Raw genomic sequence first — 16,927 nt, forward strand, 5'->3', positions numbered from 1 at the left:
AGAGTAAACTATATCATCTTCGTGTCGAATCCGAAAGGTTTACAATCAGAACATTTGCAATTAAAATGAAAGTACCCGCGTATCCAAAATCGTTCTTTTATTATTATTTATTTTATCTATCTTGTTATGGTCTGTTGTTTGCAAATAGCTTTTAGGAAAGAAGTTGCAATGAACTTATCATGATATCAATAATATCAATACAAACATGTATCACTGTTACAGCTCTGTTGCCTGGGCCGTGTTCTCTCATTTCGATGTAAGCATAGCAAGATTCTTTTCAGAAATTAAATCTTTCCTTGTTCATTGGGCGATAAAAGAAAATGAAATGGAACTCTTTATAAATGTCACTTCATTCATGTCATGTTATATGTTACTAGTCCATACCATCACTGTTATAAACATTACTAAAATGTGTCACTAGCAATATCTAACAAGCTACAAACTTGAGTCCAGTGACACATTGTCACTAAATGAAGTGTATAGTACTTCACGTAATTTGATTTCCTACTACTCACTTACCTTATTAGGAAGTGTCCATGATTACGTCAAGCGGTGTTTTCCCACTTTCCATATAAGGCAAAATGGTGTTGATTTCACCGCATCGATTTCCTGGAACCTCCCGTTGTTATTCATGACTGTACTGACCCCCCTCTTGGGAGAATTGAGGGTCGCGGCCCATTAAACTAACAGTGTTGTTATCGATTTGTCTTTCTTCGCGCTTGCCTTACGACTTTTATCTCCCATTAGCTTGTTGTACATTAATACAGAATGGTATTCATGTGCGGAAATAGAGACCTAGAAAGACAAAAACAAAGGCAGGAAACGCGGGTAGGCATTGTAGACCACCCCCTGCATTCTGTTATGGACATTAATCAGAGTCTATGGAATACTATGAATATACATATGTTCTAGGACAATCGCCAGTTCTGAAACGCAATTCCTAGTGTTACATGTACCAAGGATATACACAAGGATAAACCTCTTGGCATCTAACGAAAGAAATGAAATTCCTTAAAATATGATATGTTTTCATAACAGCTACAAGATGTAAAAGCTCAATGTTGCTGCACGCGTTTTTGCTTCTTGTCACAGAGAAAATATTACAACGCTGTATCTTACAGTAACTCCCTCGTATAAATGTATGTCTTACTAGATTTTTCTTTCTTTCGCAAAGAGAGCTTATAACATAGACAGGACCACACTGACTTCGTTTTATGGATGGCATAATCTGCACAAAGCACAGCAGGAGAGCTTTCAATAGATCATGTTGATTTCCAGAAAATGATGCTTAAAGTTTGAAATTAAATTAAAGTAATCACAAATCTTGTTGAATACTTGAGTTCAGAGAAATGTGAAAAAGCAACAGTTTATGCTTTGACTCTGTTGTTTCAGTAGAAAATGTCTTCTTTTACGGTAGTGCAAGGCACCAAAATTGGCGAATTGGGGGGTCTTTTTTGGGTCTATATTTAGAACCGCCGGAAGTACATAAAAGAGATGTAATTTCCTTGAAATGATAGCTAGCTTTCAGAACTTATTGTTCTCTCTGTTACTGTATGCGCCATGTCCACTTTATGATTTCATTGAATTTCCTTAGCCTCCATAGCAGGCTCTCTAGGGCCTTTTTCTGGCTCATAATACACTTTTGCTAGCCAATTCTTTTTGTACTAGGTCGCTGATTGCTGGCCCTCAGAAGCCGGCAGCCAGAAAAGGCCAGCAATCAGCGAGCCATTACAAAAAGAAATGGCCAATAAAAGTGTATTATGAGCCAAAAAAGGCCCTAGAGAGCCTGCTATGGAGACTAGAACTTCCTCATGTTGTAAAATTCCTTTGTACTTAAGTGTACACTCTTTGATGATTTTATGATGTACGTGGATGAGTACGAAATTGGTTGATCTCAGAATTTTAAATTGTAATTCAAGAGACGGCATATAAGCGATATATGTATTACACAATTCAAACTATAGGCTGGTATGCTTAGAAACAAATCATCAATTTATTCATTCCTTTTAATGCGAAGGACGCTCAACCCAGCATATGTCATTATGCAATATCAATTGTAAGTCACCATTGTGTGTGAAACTATAGGAATCTACAACAAACCAATACTCACTATATCCAATAACAAGATTTATAAAACAATATGTGATATACTACATACTTTCCAAGCAGAGATTCGGCTTCGGCTGTTTTTTTGACGTGTTTTATGCGTTTTTTAAAATCTCTCTATCTAGTAAAAGCCCTTTGATTGAACGGGCCAGAGAACATGAAAAGAATGGTACAAAATACTAGTAGATCTAGACTGAAGCCCGAGTAGAGAGTATACTATACAACAAATATATACTATATACAGTACTTGGAGGGTATGCTATACTGCGTTCTTGATATGTTTATTTGTATGTGTACGTTGGAGACCTGGTTTCCAAATAGCTACACGGAAATATAGACTCTCAATTCAATTTGTCAGTTTTATAACAAGTTCCGGACGCACAGACGTCAGTTCATTCAACACCTAATAGGAAATGGTTCTACATGATTGTGTATGTCGGAAATTGCCCACCGTCCCATGGGGGGACTTCAACATGGTAAGGGAGTGATTTGGTTCTGGTTCGTTTATGTATATCGGTGATCATGAGTCATTAGAAAAGGTAACTTCAGGTCATTTTACAATGAACTACTATGAGAGAGTCATCTTTCCTTTGCTCAATGTTTTTGCTCGTCATTTCTAGGTCTTGTTCCCTCTTTTCTTTCCTTTCCTTTCCTTTTCTTTCATTCTTTTCTTCCCTTTTTCGACACTTGAATGGCGAAGTACAACAAACAAAAATAAAGTATAGTGAACACGCATTCAAGAAAAGTATATCCTTTTATAACACTTTTATAGCAACTTAATAACATCATTGACAACTTAAAAAAAGTTACTTTTCAAAACCAACAGCGTTTGGAGTAAGAGATATAAATTGGTATAACACTTCTCAGTTCAACAGGAATACAACGAACATATATATGTATATATATACTAGTATATATTGTTGTAATAGTCATAAAATATTCCTATGCTAATACGTAGTTTGTAGAAGGGAAATTCTTTAGAATAGCTTCCGAATGTATTGAACACAGGTCACTAAAAAATGGAAAGTGACTCTCTTTCTCCCAACCTAAAAGGAAGTAGGTTAGACATAGTAATAAATCTAATTAACCTCAGACCGGCTCTTACATAAACTATCACCACGCCCCCAGACAATCGCACAGCAGTGACAAACGGCGGAAGTGACGTCATTGGACTTCCGATGTTATAAAAAAACCGAAAAAAACAATGCGCCTTACTATAGTGTCACTGGGTCAATACTTAGTATGTTCCAAAACGCTCAAATGATTCTTTTATGAAGTTTTAAAGCTTTTCAGCGAACAGTTTGATCTTTATATAAATACCACGATTGCAGAAAATATAAGCTGTATGTATGCGTCTTTCCTAAACGAAAAGTAAACTGAATACGTTTTTTTCTTTAGATATTGTCGCATACTAGTATTTCTTCTTTGTGATGTAAGCATAAACCCATACAAATAATCGAACATTCGCATTTGATATCTGTAACAAAAGCTCCTTGATATGCAAGTATTACTAGTATCTATCTATCGAATAGTATGGACCTGTATGATACAACCAAAGTTTTTGTTAAAATAAAAATCAGGCTACCGTATAAGATATGAAGAATATGTCGCAATTGCGCATGCCAAACCAATATTGTGGATATGCCAATAATCTTCCTGGCCTGGCAAAGTGTGCTATTTGGAAACATTTCTAGCTCTCTCGTTAGATTTCGGATCCCAAACAACGTAAACCACAAAACCAACTACCCGTGGCCTTATTCCCAGAAATAGCTTGATATATAAGATATTATCCCGGCGTTAATAACGTTGAATCACGACATTACGGCGAGGGTTTCGCAGAAATCACGGCTCTGTTCGCGCGGGGATTGTTGATTTATTGCCGAGCTGTCATGTCCCTTTGTGTTCGCAGTGTGGCGCCATTGTTCCGGCGGAACTTCGCAGACAACATCATACGTTATGTCAGGAGCGGGTCACGAACTGGGGATATGGAGCGGAAGATACACATTATAAAGGCATACCCAAGACCGCAAATGTATTTTCAGAGACTGTGCCACACGTGTCATTAAAAATAAACGAAAAGGTCACCTGAGTGGCGCCGAATGGTAGCCGCTCCAGACCCTTGCGATACAGGCCCACCTATACACTAGTATTGTAAGCTCCTCGCGATTCAGCCCCTCTCTGCGAAGAGAGAGCAGTCCGCCCACTCGATAATTATGTACACACACACACACACACGCACACACGCACACAAACACACACGCGCACACGCACATACACACACACACACACACACACACACACACACACACACACACGCACACACACGCGCGCACACACACACACACACACACACACACACACACACACACAAACACACACACGCCCCCCACACATACACACGCGCGCACACACACACACACAAGCACACACACAAACACACGCACACACACACACACAAACACACACACACACACACATGCAAACACAAACACACACACGCACACACATGCACACACACACACACACACAAACACACACACACATGCACACACACACGCACGCACACACACAAACACGTACACACATGCATACTGTACTGTATAGTAGAAATAAATGTAGTAATTAACCGCTTTTTAATGCCTTCTCACAACTCAAATATGATAATAGTATACGTAATTATAAATGTTGTCTTGATAAACCTGAAATCTCGAACCCAGCTACGTATGCCACATATCCTGGGTCCTAGATGTCACAGCTGTCTATGGTCTCCAAGCAGATGAAGGGAGGAGGGATTGGTGATACAAAACGTAATACACAGTTTATACACTTACAATATAATCACTTTGCATATCACTTAACGCTTAGTAGTCCGCAGGAATGATTCTTGTCGGTTCGTACATATAGTGGAAAGCTTTCTTTTGTACATCCAACAATTACGAACTCGTGTTGGTGTATTTTTCTCTGCCTGGTATTTTACAAACTACTAGTATGTAGCATTGCGCCACCTAGCGAGAAAAAGCTGATTTACAATGCCTAGCGTGCGTTGATACCTTTGTTGTACTGATATACTGCCGGTAAGTTCTGATCCCTTCAAGTTTTTAAAGTATTTCCTTCCTGAAACACCAACAAAGCAAAGAAACTGCACATTTTGTAGACATATTCTGTGCCCTTCTTTCAAAAACATTGGGATCATAGAATGTCCTCTTTAACTTTATACATTACGCCTTTTAAATCAATATTGCATAATTTACGCATAATTTTATTCGCCTGTATCTAACATACCTGTATGCCGAATATCCTTCCAAGTTCCCGACCACATTTACGAGACGAAATAAGAAGCAGAAAAGACAAAACAGAACAAAAACGCGTTTGGACGGCGTTCAGCACCAAGGACAGGGCAGGTCTCTCAGCTTACTTTTACTGACGTTTTCATGTTAGTTTCTCGCTATTGAAGCGTGACAAGCTCTGCAGGTGAAGTATGTATGACGAGGCCAGGCTAAAATGACTACGTGTTATTAGTAATTTATCACTTTCTGTGATCGCAAATGACCTACACAGTGATCCTTTTCTAAATTCTTTATTAAAGGATATTTCATTGTAGGTAGCAAGTAACGCAAGACATACAGCTAAGTTCTTAAACCTACTTCAATACTTATGTTATCCGTTTACATTGTCATGTATTTCTGTTTAACTAAACATCATTAATACTGAAGTTTTCCAGAAGCGTTTTTTAAAAGTACTTGTACGCAACCATTGAATATTGTACATGCACACCTTTTGATGTAGTCCGTCTGCTACCCTTGAGAGGAAGCTAATTCACGTTCAATTACTAAATATCTTAGATATTTACAGAAGTTCTCGTAACACTAGATAGTATAATGATCTGTCCATTAATACGAGGCAGTGGTATACGTATCCTTACAAACTGTAGGTACAGAATACGTCCGGCAGCATCAAAGCAATTACAATAAATTGTACATATACATCCGTTCCTTGAGTACACTCCTTTCTGTTAAATCCATAACATCCAGTTAACTGCAAAATACATGTATATATTTTATAATACACACTATTTCAGATGTAACATCATCTCAATATGGCAAGCATTAACTTAGTAAGTCATCTGACTATAGAAAGCCATCATAAATGATGACCTGTCGCAATTAATGCTTAATCTAACTTAGATAACATCAAATTCCATTTAGACTTTCTCATAAAGTTGACTCTACAATATTTGCTGGAAAATACTCCACCCTTTGATAGCCTTAAGGGAAATAGAATCTTACTGCCAGTATGTCGTACTTTCATCGACATATGATATACTGCAGTTTTTTTGCGCATTAGAAGTCAGTCATTCGTATGTATTGTTAGTAATACACTTGCTAAAAAGTCAGAATTCAGTACTTGACAATCCAGACTGTTGTGTCTGCTTTATACTTTCCAGTGTCCTGGCATATCAATTGAAAGAATAGTTCTGCAGCAAACGCAAATAAATTGTATTTTTCTTTATATGTCCTTCAAATGTTTTCTATTGGCGCGTGCAATTAGTCAATGAGAAGAATCCCCATCACACGCTCGTGACCATCTCTAATTCTCCTGCCTCCAAGCTTGCCGGTCTACCGTCAGGAGCATCCGGTAACATGGCCACATTAACAGATCCTTGCCGAAGCTGCTTTATTTTGAGCTTCAGTTTTGCAGCCATCTCGGTGTGCGTCTTGTTCACCGGAAGTGTAGCTGTGATGCTTGTGAAGTTTTTCACTCTTTCTCTGCGCGAACGAGATTCTCCCGTTTTCCTTCCCTTTCTCTCGTACGATTGCACGTAGACATTGGCCATGCCAAGATATGCTTTGGCTTTTTGCTGTGGTGTGACGAAATGGACTTTCAGAGCCTTCAAGAACCATTTCTTAGCGTCTTCCAGAGCTGTCTTCACTGATCCACTCTTTAGCCCCTGCTCACACATTTTGACAAGGAACTCGCCCCTCATGATGTAGACCTCGGGTAGGGCTTTGAAGACCTCGACCACGTTACCGTCGACGTCATAACCTTTGTATTCCTCCGCGAATTTCACCATATTGTTCGCGCTTTCGTTATGGTGGTCGATCAACTCTTGTCTTTCCTTGTCGGTGGATGCCAGGGGAATGAGCTTCCGGTAACACTGAACCATGAACCGGAAGCAGATCATCGCATGGTAGTCATCTTGGTCCGTCTTCTTCAGTATTCCGTTTTCGAAGTAATCGGTTGGATCCTGAAATAGTTCTCGATAGCCTGTGATAGCCTTGTGGAGATCCGCCTTCTGTTGATCCACAGTTTTGCTGCCTGCCTCTTGTAGAAGAAGTAGAGTTCCGTCTCGACGACAAAGCATCTTGTTCAGAACGAACAGGTCAAGGTGCTCGGCAATATAGTCGCTCAACTTCATTGACACCGCAAAGTCTTCTTCAGCATCCCTTAGACTCCCACTTTTCTCGTTGTCAGCAAGACAGAGGACACGCTGTCCAGATGTGCGGTACACGTTTGCTACGAGCTCGACGAGGAATGATTTTTGAAGCACATCCTTCGTCACTGCTGCGCCTTCTTTGACAAGTTTCTTGACCTGCTGTTCTCGCAGTGGCTGACACTGTTTGGCGTTGAAGGAAATGTTTCGCAGTAGCTTAGGGCGCCCCCTATCATGCAGTTCTGCCCTCAGAACTTTGACGTTAGGATACGTCAGCAGCTGACAGGTCATTTGCTGGGCGTACACGTCATTATTATAGCTCTTTTCAGCAATCTTAACCAACTCAGAACATGCTTGATCATCAAGGGCCTTGTTTCCAAGTGATGGGCAGATTTCCATGCAGATCTCTTTTGCTCGTTCTATCATCTTCTTAGCCTTCTCTGGCTGCTGCCGCTTGATGTAGAGAGAGGCGGTGACGTCATACAAACGTGCCAACGCTGGCTTGAAAGCTGTTTTCTCGCGTATGATGTCAATCATAGGATGGCTAAGAAGGGCCTCCACGTGTGGTAGGAGACGAGAGTTGCCGGCGCTGGCTTGGAAACCTCTGGTATCTTTGTTGAAGAACACTAGGAAAGCCTTGATGAGTGCTTCCAACATTGTTTCCACTTGATCATTAGAAACCATGCGTTTCAAAGCTGCTTGGGTTTGGCGATGTACGGTAAGGGTGTGGATAGATCCGTTGATACATGACCTATTGTCTTCTTGTATCTTTCCCAGGGAAAGCGACTTCAGCGCCTTCACGAACTCGTCTGTGCTTGGATTCGTACCAAACTGCCGTTCGTATGCGTGGTCAAGGATTGGAATAGGGATGTTGTTCTGCATGAGAAAGCCTGCCATCTTGAACATGGTGCCTTCTTTTTGCCCCATCCTGTTGTTTACTGAAAGAGCGACTGCTTTGCACACTCTTTGCTCTGGAACGCTTAGCTGCTCATCTGCCGCTCCTTCCATGCGAACCTTTTCCAGATAGCGTGTAACATTTGTGCCCACCGCAAGAATGTGGCTTCTTGCGAGGGACAATCCTAGAGGGCGGCCATCAAAGTGTTGTGCTAACTCTACAATCTTCGACCTGTCTTCAACGGCCGCGTCCCCGTTTGGATTCATGAAAGCCACAACTTCATCGTCCGTAAACCTGGACATGGCGTGGCTCGCAAACGGGTGGCCGTTATACTGGTGTAGATTGCTGTCTCTTGTGGTAATTATCATCTTCATGACACCTTTCTGGTTTCTTAGGAATTCCCGTGGTACGACTGATATGTTCTGTACGTCGTCGAAGATAAGTAGAATTTTCACTCCAGTAGCGGCGAGTGCGTTCAGAGCATCGTAAACGATGTCTACCAAGGCGCTTTCGCGGTCCGTGGGTTGGTCCAGCTCATTGGCAAGTTCCCGTAAGTCTTCGTCGACAGAGCCTTCTGACAAGCCTTCGTGGTCGTCCTTCGTTCCTCCGAAGAACCAGGTGAGATGTGAGGGATTCTTCATTTGGAATAATTCGGCGATTTTGTTGGCTGCTTCTGTTTTGCCGCTACCTGACGGGCCGTGGACAAAGACGACCTTTATTTTGTCTACTTTTTCTGCTAAGCGCTGGAGATCTTCGGTTTCAAAGTAGCCCGGTGTAGGCAGTTTCACGTTGTCTATGCTACACGTGCTCGGGTTCAGCCTAATATACTCTGGAACAAAATGAGGTAGTGTTGCACAAAATAAATGTTTGAAATAAATACGTTATGTATGAATATCACGACGTTCTGTTCTGTAACTTTATGATATGCATTTTGTTAAGTGTTTCCATGTGCCAGACATTTGATATAAAATTATTTGATTAATCACTCATTGATATCTGGAAGTCTGACAAAAGGGGTAGAAAGGTTCCAGAAATGGATATTCAATATCATCTGTTTCGTCATAAAATACAAGAATTCACGTCCAAAATGATATATTATCAAGCACTCTTTCATTGGCTTATTCAAGCGTTATGCGGTGACAGGACATTGCATAGATAATGTTCAATGTTCAATGTTTTATTTATTAAGGTTCTCGCGGGAAAACACACATTCACCCGAATTTTGACCTTACTACACACGTCAGACTTACCATAGCCACACAAAACACATAATAACAATAGCAATAATATATAACATTAACATTAACAATAACATTAGTACACTAGCTTACCAGTGAACCCTTTCCTTCTTGTACGTATCAAGCAAGTCACTAATACCGCTATGAGGATAGCCAGTATGGCGCAGGCTAAAGTGACGAAGACAATGTCTCTCGCCTTAAATCCACCAACTGTAACAAATAGAAATATCGGTGAAATTGTTACAATCGAATACGTTTGCTATTTCTTTTCTATTCTTGTGTTTTCAACGCCAACCACTCTTAAAACTTGACCGTATGCGATACACACACGTTTACTTCCGCGTTTATGTAGCTGTAAAGCGCCGCCTGTTGACGTAGAGTGATATGGCATTGAAGCAAATTATCCCGAAAAAATTTTACACTATTTTCGTACGTACATTTTAAAGGCGGAACACTACAAAAATTCAACAACAATTCAACAGCAAACTTACCAGTTGGTTTGGGAGCAGGGACTTGCAACATCGTGACTGTGAGAGAGACACACTAATCAGTAAGCTAGATAGAATGTCGGACACTTCGGCACATGGACACTTCGGCCCCCTGGCAATCAGGACATTTCGGCCCCAAGCCGAGGACACTTCGGCCCCAAGCCGAGGACACTTCGGCCCCGGGTCCACTCCACGATAGTTATCTAACACGTAGCCTGAGTTGACTAAATAACGTATAATTTTAGGACGTATGATTTTACTTGTACAGTATATTATATAGTACATGTTCTCCTGTATACTCGAGAAAATTGCCATTAGCGATATTTTAACGCTTTCTTGCGTTTTCGGGGCATGAAGATCCCTTTTTGCTCCGGTTTTCTGCATGACCCTAGCTTACCTGAAGTCTTACCTACTGCAATGTATAGTTAGCCGTCTTAAACAGGCCTATAAAGTACTCCACAACGCGACCTGTTACAGATATGTTTTTTTTTTTTATGTACAACATAAGTAACTTACATGTACAGCTTGAAAATGAATCTACTGCTCAAAATACCCGACTGGCATTAACTGTTCATCGTAAATATCGAAATTAATGTCCATGCAACTGCGAGCTACGAGATAATTTGTACATTGCATTGCATGCCCACGCACATAAGAACTATCAGGGCCGAAGTGTCCTCTGAGCCTTGGCCGAAGTGTCCTCGGCATGGGGCCGAAGTGTCCTGGACTTGGGGCCGAAGTGTCCGGGCCGAAGTGTCCATGTGCCGAACTGTCCTGATACCGCTAGATAATATGATATGATATGATTTAATATAAAATGATATAATATGATATGATGTGATATTAGGTGACCATTTTTGTTAATGCAAAATCTAGGACAAAAACCAATATTAAACGTTTTTCCTTTAACAAGTAACACATAGTACCTTAACGTTGCAATTCTAAAAGTAAGTAAACTATCTAGATATAGAATACTTACAAACGGTATACTGCTAAACCCCATTAAACCACTGAAACACACATAATATAATAGATAGATCACCGTTGCCATCGATCATAACATAGTGTGAGTCCACATGGTATTTGGAGAGTCGCCCGTCTCTGATAGCGGTCCATAACACAGTCTTCACCTGGGTGAGTCTACTCTGCCCGGCGGTAACCTCCAGGTCAACTATGACACTTCTGGGGTTGGGGTCATCTCTTCCGGGTCTGTAGCCATGTTTGTGTATGGAAACAAGCATATATGGAAATGATTTATCATTAAAACAATCTTGCTAAAGTCATTCAGTCCCTTTATCTATGAAAATGTTGGACAGTTCATCTCCCACTGCATACCGAAGTCAAACTCATGATGGACTGTTAATCGTCGAACATTATATATTTGGAGGTTTGTAGGGACCTTACAGTTAAAACAGTCATTGCTTGAAGAAAATTTAGAGTAACATAAGTAGAAGTAGATTTGGAGTACACAATCTTTCCCGTTTGATCCATTTCCTTCTTTAGTACAGCTAAACAAGTATAGTATTTAAATCCAACATGTTTACACGTAGAAGACCTGCCAAATTCTGTTCTGACCATTACGTACGTTGGATAAAACTCACCTAAATCCGAGAACCTCTGGAGTGCTGATCTGAAGACCCCGCCATACCAGTAATGGAAGCTGAGGATAATAAGATGTACATCACTATTTGAATTAAAGTGTAGATATGCTATCTGAGTGAATAATGAACAAATTCTAATTTGAAGAGAAATGGCCCTGTAGCTGTCCCCTCGTTTTCGCGCCAATACACGCACGTTCACGCTAGACTGTGTTCTCACGAGAACACTTTTAAAATGGCAACCGTCATTGGATTGGTGTTGATCATGTCAAAACTTACATTTCTTGCGAGGTTCTTGACTCGTTCTAACAAGTCACTGTTCTCCTGTGCACCTGGATCTGGGGATATGTACGGCTCGTTCACCAGTCTGAGGGACACTTTGAAGCTGCTGAGCGCTGAAATAAAAAATTGATACATTTTAAAGTCTTGTATTTTCACACAGGCATCAGTCGTTTATGTTACTAAATTTTTAGACGTACATTTGTACCTCTATTTTCCTTTGTTTCTTTGTACCAGTAACTTGTTATAATCAATAACACAATGCGCACTGCTTATAAGAATTTCGGGAATTCGAAAGCCTAGTTAGTTTTTTTTCTTTTAGGAATTTTTCTTGTGTTTTCAATTTTGTACCATTTGTATATGTCTGGCGTTTGGCACGCGAGACATAAAAAAATGGTTCAAAATAGAAAGCCCGAGAAAAACGCCAACAAACACAGCCGGAGCCGAGCCCCTGCTTGGAGAGTACTATGACATACCGTCAGTCGTCACCGTAGCCCAAACGCAGTCGCTGCGTCCCAGGCTATTCTCAGTCGCAGCACAAATGTTGTAAGTCGTGTTGGGGAGGACGATCGGGTCTCGTATGTGGAACTTTACCTCTCCTACATGGTGAAATGGATTAAAATATAAATCTCCGAGTAGATGTAAGGAGTCAGCTCAGTTTCAGTTATTTTCGCGTATGTTTGTGGCGTGTCTTTAATTAATAAGTAACGTCAACTGTTAACTATTCAGTGGATATAGCTTACCCGGGGATAAAGGCGAAGTAGCGTTTCAACAAATAGGTCTTTGAATCTCACGAAGACGCCAAAGACATTTACAGATGTGTGATGGATCACATATTCCTAATAAGTAGTAAGGAAGTACAAAATAACCCTGGATTGATCAACATTAGACAGCAAGGCATACCGTTAAGTGTCATAATTCCAATGATGGCAATATCTCCTGGGCATCTCGGGATCACCTCAGTGGATTGGTGATATAAATATTTTCATATTTCTAGCCAGTGTTCATGTATCTATAGAAATCGAATCGCTGAATATTACATATTTTTCTTACGTATTAGAAATGTTCTCTGTGACAAAAAAAACAAGAATACAATACCACTGAGTCACTGACCATTTTCATTCTGTACAGTGTAGTGACTGAACATCCGTTCGTTGAGTCGGTCCTGAAGCACGAGCACGTAGGGTCTTTGTGGATAGCCGCCGTCATCGCCTTGTATGAAGGAGACGTCGAATGAATAGGGATGGATGTCGTGCAGCTTCAAGTCGCTAGGGGGATCCGGACGATCTGTACAGACAGACATCAAGACGAGGTCAGTCGAACAAAACGTTGTGGCACACGGTTTTTAACGCAGAAAAGGAAACAGTTTTAAACGGTACCTCCATGGCATTTTAATCTGGGACTCGTTTTACCCCTCCAAAAAAGTATAACATTCTGATGTATGCATGTATGATTGATTGGGGAGTGAAATTGATTTAAAAAAAAACAACTAGCACCCACAGGGACACTCCGGTACATGTGGCGGAAATATCCATAAAATAAGCTGTAATAAAACAAGTAATACATGTAGTGTGTCAAAAAAACTACTGCCCATTCCCTGCCCCAAAATTACCGGCTGCTATATGTGGCCAGCCCAACAACATATTCCCCAAAACGAATCCAATAGGAATGCATACGTGGAATTTTTTTAACATTTGGCAACACAAACGCAGAACTATTCTAACGTCTCCGTTCCCGAGGCGTCGCCAAAAACCTAGAGCCAGGATGGAGCCCACCTGTTATTGTGTCACCAAAAGGTCGACTTACGTTGGCTTCACTCAGCAGTGTTGACTTTATAGATCATGATGCTGCCAAAGCATATTTTGATAACAGAATACATTGTACAGAAAGCGGAACGTAAACTACCATCCCATCTGCGATAATAAAACAAAGGGCGCACTCATTGTGGGGTTTTCCTAACTAAAAAGGGGAAGTCCTTTTCAAAGGTAGGGGAAGACCATACTTAGGACAATTACCCAAACGAGAAGTCCCTTTACTGGCAATTGTTATAAATGTGTAAGATCTGTCGCTGTCTGTGTTCAGTCGATGGCTCATAACGGAACATGCCGCAAACATAACCTTCTTCACACAGGTAAAGTGAAATAAACATTAAACTGGAAAGCAGATTTTCCCTCTGCATAATAAATTCCCGGAGTACTTATCAAAGGTCCCTGGGAAGAACTGCCTTGGCTGCCGAACAGATTCTCTGCCGCCCTACCTAAAAGTCTGGTTTCCAGACTAAATAATTATAAACATAACTTAACTGCATTGAAGAAGACTTCAGAAGATACTCTTCTTTTCTTAAACACTTACGTCTGACTCTAAGTCTCATCTCTTGTCCCACTCTGCCCTGCTGTGAACACCGGTACGTCCCCAGGACATAGCGGTCGCTGGAGTCCACTGAATCGTCGTTTCTGGAAATGTGGCTGATTTCCAGGCTATTTCCGTCTACAAGTGACAATCTGTCTCGGTACCTGCTTTCTAGAATCTCGATATCTGCACCTAAAGATTGGAATTAGAATGTACTCGTCTATTTACTTCATAGCATTCATTCATTCATCCATTCATCCATCCATCCATCCATCCATCCATCCATCCATCCATTCATTCATTTTCATTCATTTCTTTTCATTTTGTAATGTACCAAAATTCTTGCATCTTCTCCCAATCGAACGAACACTTAAAATACATTTGAAGTTTCCGCCCCACCTAAACATACAATGTCCTTGAGCAAACAGTGTCCTTAAAGAAATAATTTGTTCGTAAATCAAAAAGACAACCTCACCTGTACATAACCAAGGCCTTTGTTTCTATTCCTCCGTCAATTCCCCCATCATAAAGCTGTAAATATCTTACCTGGTGGTTTGAAAAGAATCTGAATATTATGCCCCTGGTGGTGTTGGACAATCTCCCAGAATAGCGACACTGACGGGTCAAAGGTCACCTCGCATGGTAGTACAACAGAACTTCCCTCATCGGCATATATTTCTTCAGCTGAGAATGTATTGAGAAAAAATAAAAGACTTAACAAACTGCAACTTATAGACTCGGCAAAGACAAAAATACTATCACAAGTTAACCTCAAACAAGTTCACCTTTATCCGCGGGGTAACCTATTTTCGATGTTTTTAGGAACGGGGTGAATTGTATGGTGTAGTCTTCGGACGGTGGATTCAAACTGGTGGTCAAATTTGAGACCACCAACCATTGACTTAACATCCCTTGTTTTCAAAACACAGCGGATATAGGTTACCCCGCGGATAAAGGTGAACTATCTTTATATTCTAGAGCTAGCACATGGAGACCAAAGATTAGATGCTACTACGATAGGTAGAAACAAACATGGATCAAACGAATACAAATGTGAATCAATACAGTGAACACGGTCCCAAATCTTGTTGTACTGTGCATATGAATGCGTCTCAATTTAATGTTAAGCCTTGCCGGCCTTCCTAAATTTACCAGATTAAGCATCGCCAGGACACCCTCCCCCATGCAGACCCTGTTTAAAAAAAAACGCATTTCCGGTATTTCAGTCAAAGCGCATAGAAAAGAGGAAGTCAAAATAAAGGCTGAAATTTTCTATTGTACCGTCATTGATACTGAAAAGTTCCCCGAAATTTCCCCTTTTGGTGTCCCATGGAGTTATAACTAGGAACCATCAAAATGAAATGTCGACTAAAGAAATATTTATAACTTACGGGTTAACAAGTCTTGAACTTACCACCTAACGCTGTTTGTACAAGCAAGCCGCCGATTAGTAAACGCAGCATGGCGAGTCGTGGCCTTGGTTTGAACCCTGCAGCGAGATAGAATATATAGACTAAACAACACGTTTTAAGACTAGCGCTGTATTGCAGTCTCGCAGTCTCAACTGTTACAGTCTACCTACGTAACGTAAGGTGATGCTGCGCAATACAAACTTGTTTGTTATCTTAGGACAAGTGTATTGTAAATACGCACAATACAATGGCTACTGTACTGTATTGTACGACTGTAAAAGAAAACTGCACTGTTCGTTTCGTTCAGACCCTAGTAGTTTCTAGCGACACATACATATGTAGAGCAGTTTCTGTAGCAGGGTATATTTTCACAACCTATTAAAATAGTTGCTAGCCCTTCCTTTCTAACCTGCTCGAGACACCTCCTCGAACACGGTACCATTTTACGTTCCTTCCCAGACGATTGCAGCCCCAACCGAGATTTGCTGCGCTGTACTTAACTCTAGTCGAGACAAAGGCACAAAACATTTGAAAAAGAGCTACTGCCATACATCCACGATGTACACAGTTCAAAGTACGCTCCATACAGACAGTTAATGTCAACAAACCTTACATAACATTACAGTACTTACCTAGTAGTACTTTGCCCGCCATGTCTGCTCGAATCACTGCTAGAAAATGCACGTCTGTGAAGTGACGTTCACCAAGTCCTGTTTTAGAGCGGGTTTTACCACTATATAGGGCGATGAAACTATCGACCCTCGGGCTTCCCCGTATTTGTTTCATTAGGGGATTCACCACGACGGAAATCACCGGCGCGTGAAGTTCCTGTTTCTAAGGGACCACTGAAGGAAAATAATGCCTGCTTCATGTTTCATGGCTGCACAACTGATTCATAGATTCTACCAGACCCCAGGTCGCTGGAAAAAAACCCGCAGAAATGGAACAAATAGAGTAGTAAGCCGACCAGAGGAGTACAGCCGGTTTTTTCCAACGACCTATGGAGTCTGGTAGAGACTGATTCAAGATTGGGGTGTCAATGTACGACTCTTGTACTAAGGCTGATGAAAATCAAAATTAATCTTAATAAAAACTTATCATGAAAGCTCATCTGTGTTGGTATAATCCATA

The 16,927-nt window shown here is 40.8% G+C and overlaps 1 long non-coding RNA gene across 1 annotated transcript; it reads right to left on the minus strand.

Annotated features, from left to right (window-relative positions):
* Nucleotides 1–14,937: 14,937 nt before the first annotated feature.
* LOC118404001 lies at nt 14,938–16,650 on the minus strand. Its single transcript, XR_004829731.1, has 3 exons — nt 16,429–16,650; nt 15,799–15,873; nt 14,938–15,068 (listed from the first exon to the last, which is right to left on the minus strand). It is a non-coding gene; the product is annotated as an uncharacterized LOC118404001 (long non-coding RNA).
* Nucleotides 16,651–16,927: the final 277 nt, after the last annotated feature.

This window comes from Branchiostoma floridae, chromosome 17 (genome assembly GCF_000003815.2).
Source record: "Branchiostoma floridae strain S238N-H82 chromosome 17, Bfl_VNyyK, whole genome shotgun sequence".
Lineage (NCBI taxonomy): Eukaryota > Metazoa > Chordata > Leptocardii > Amphioxiformes > Branchiostomatidae > Branchiostoma > Branchiostoma floridae.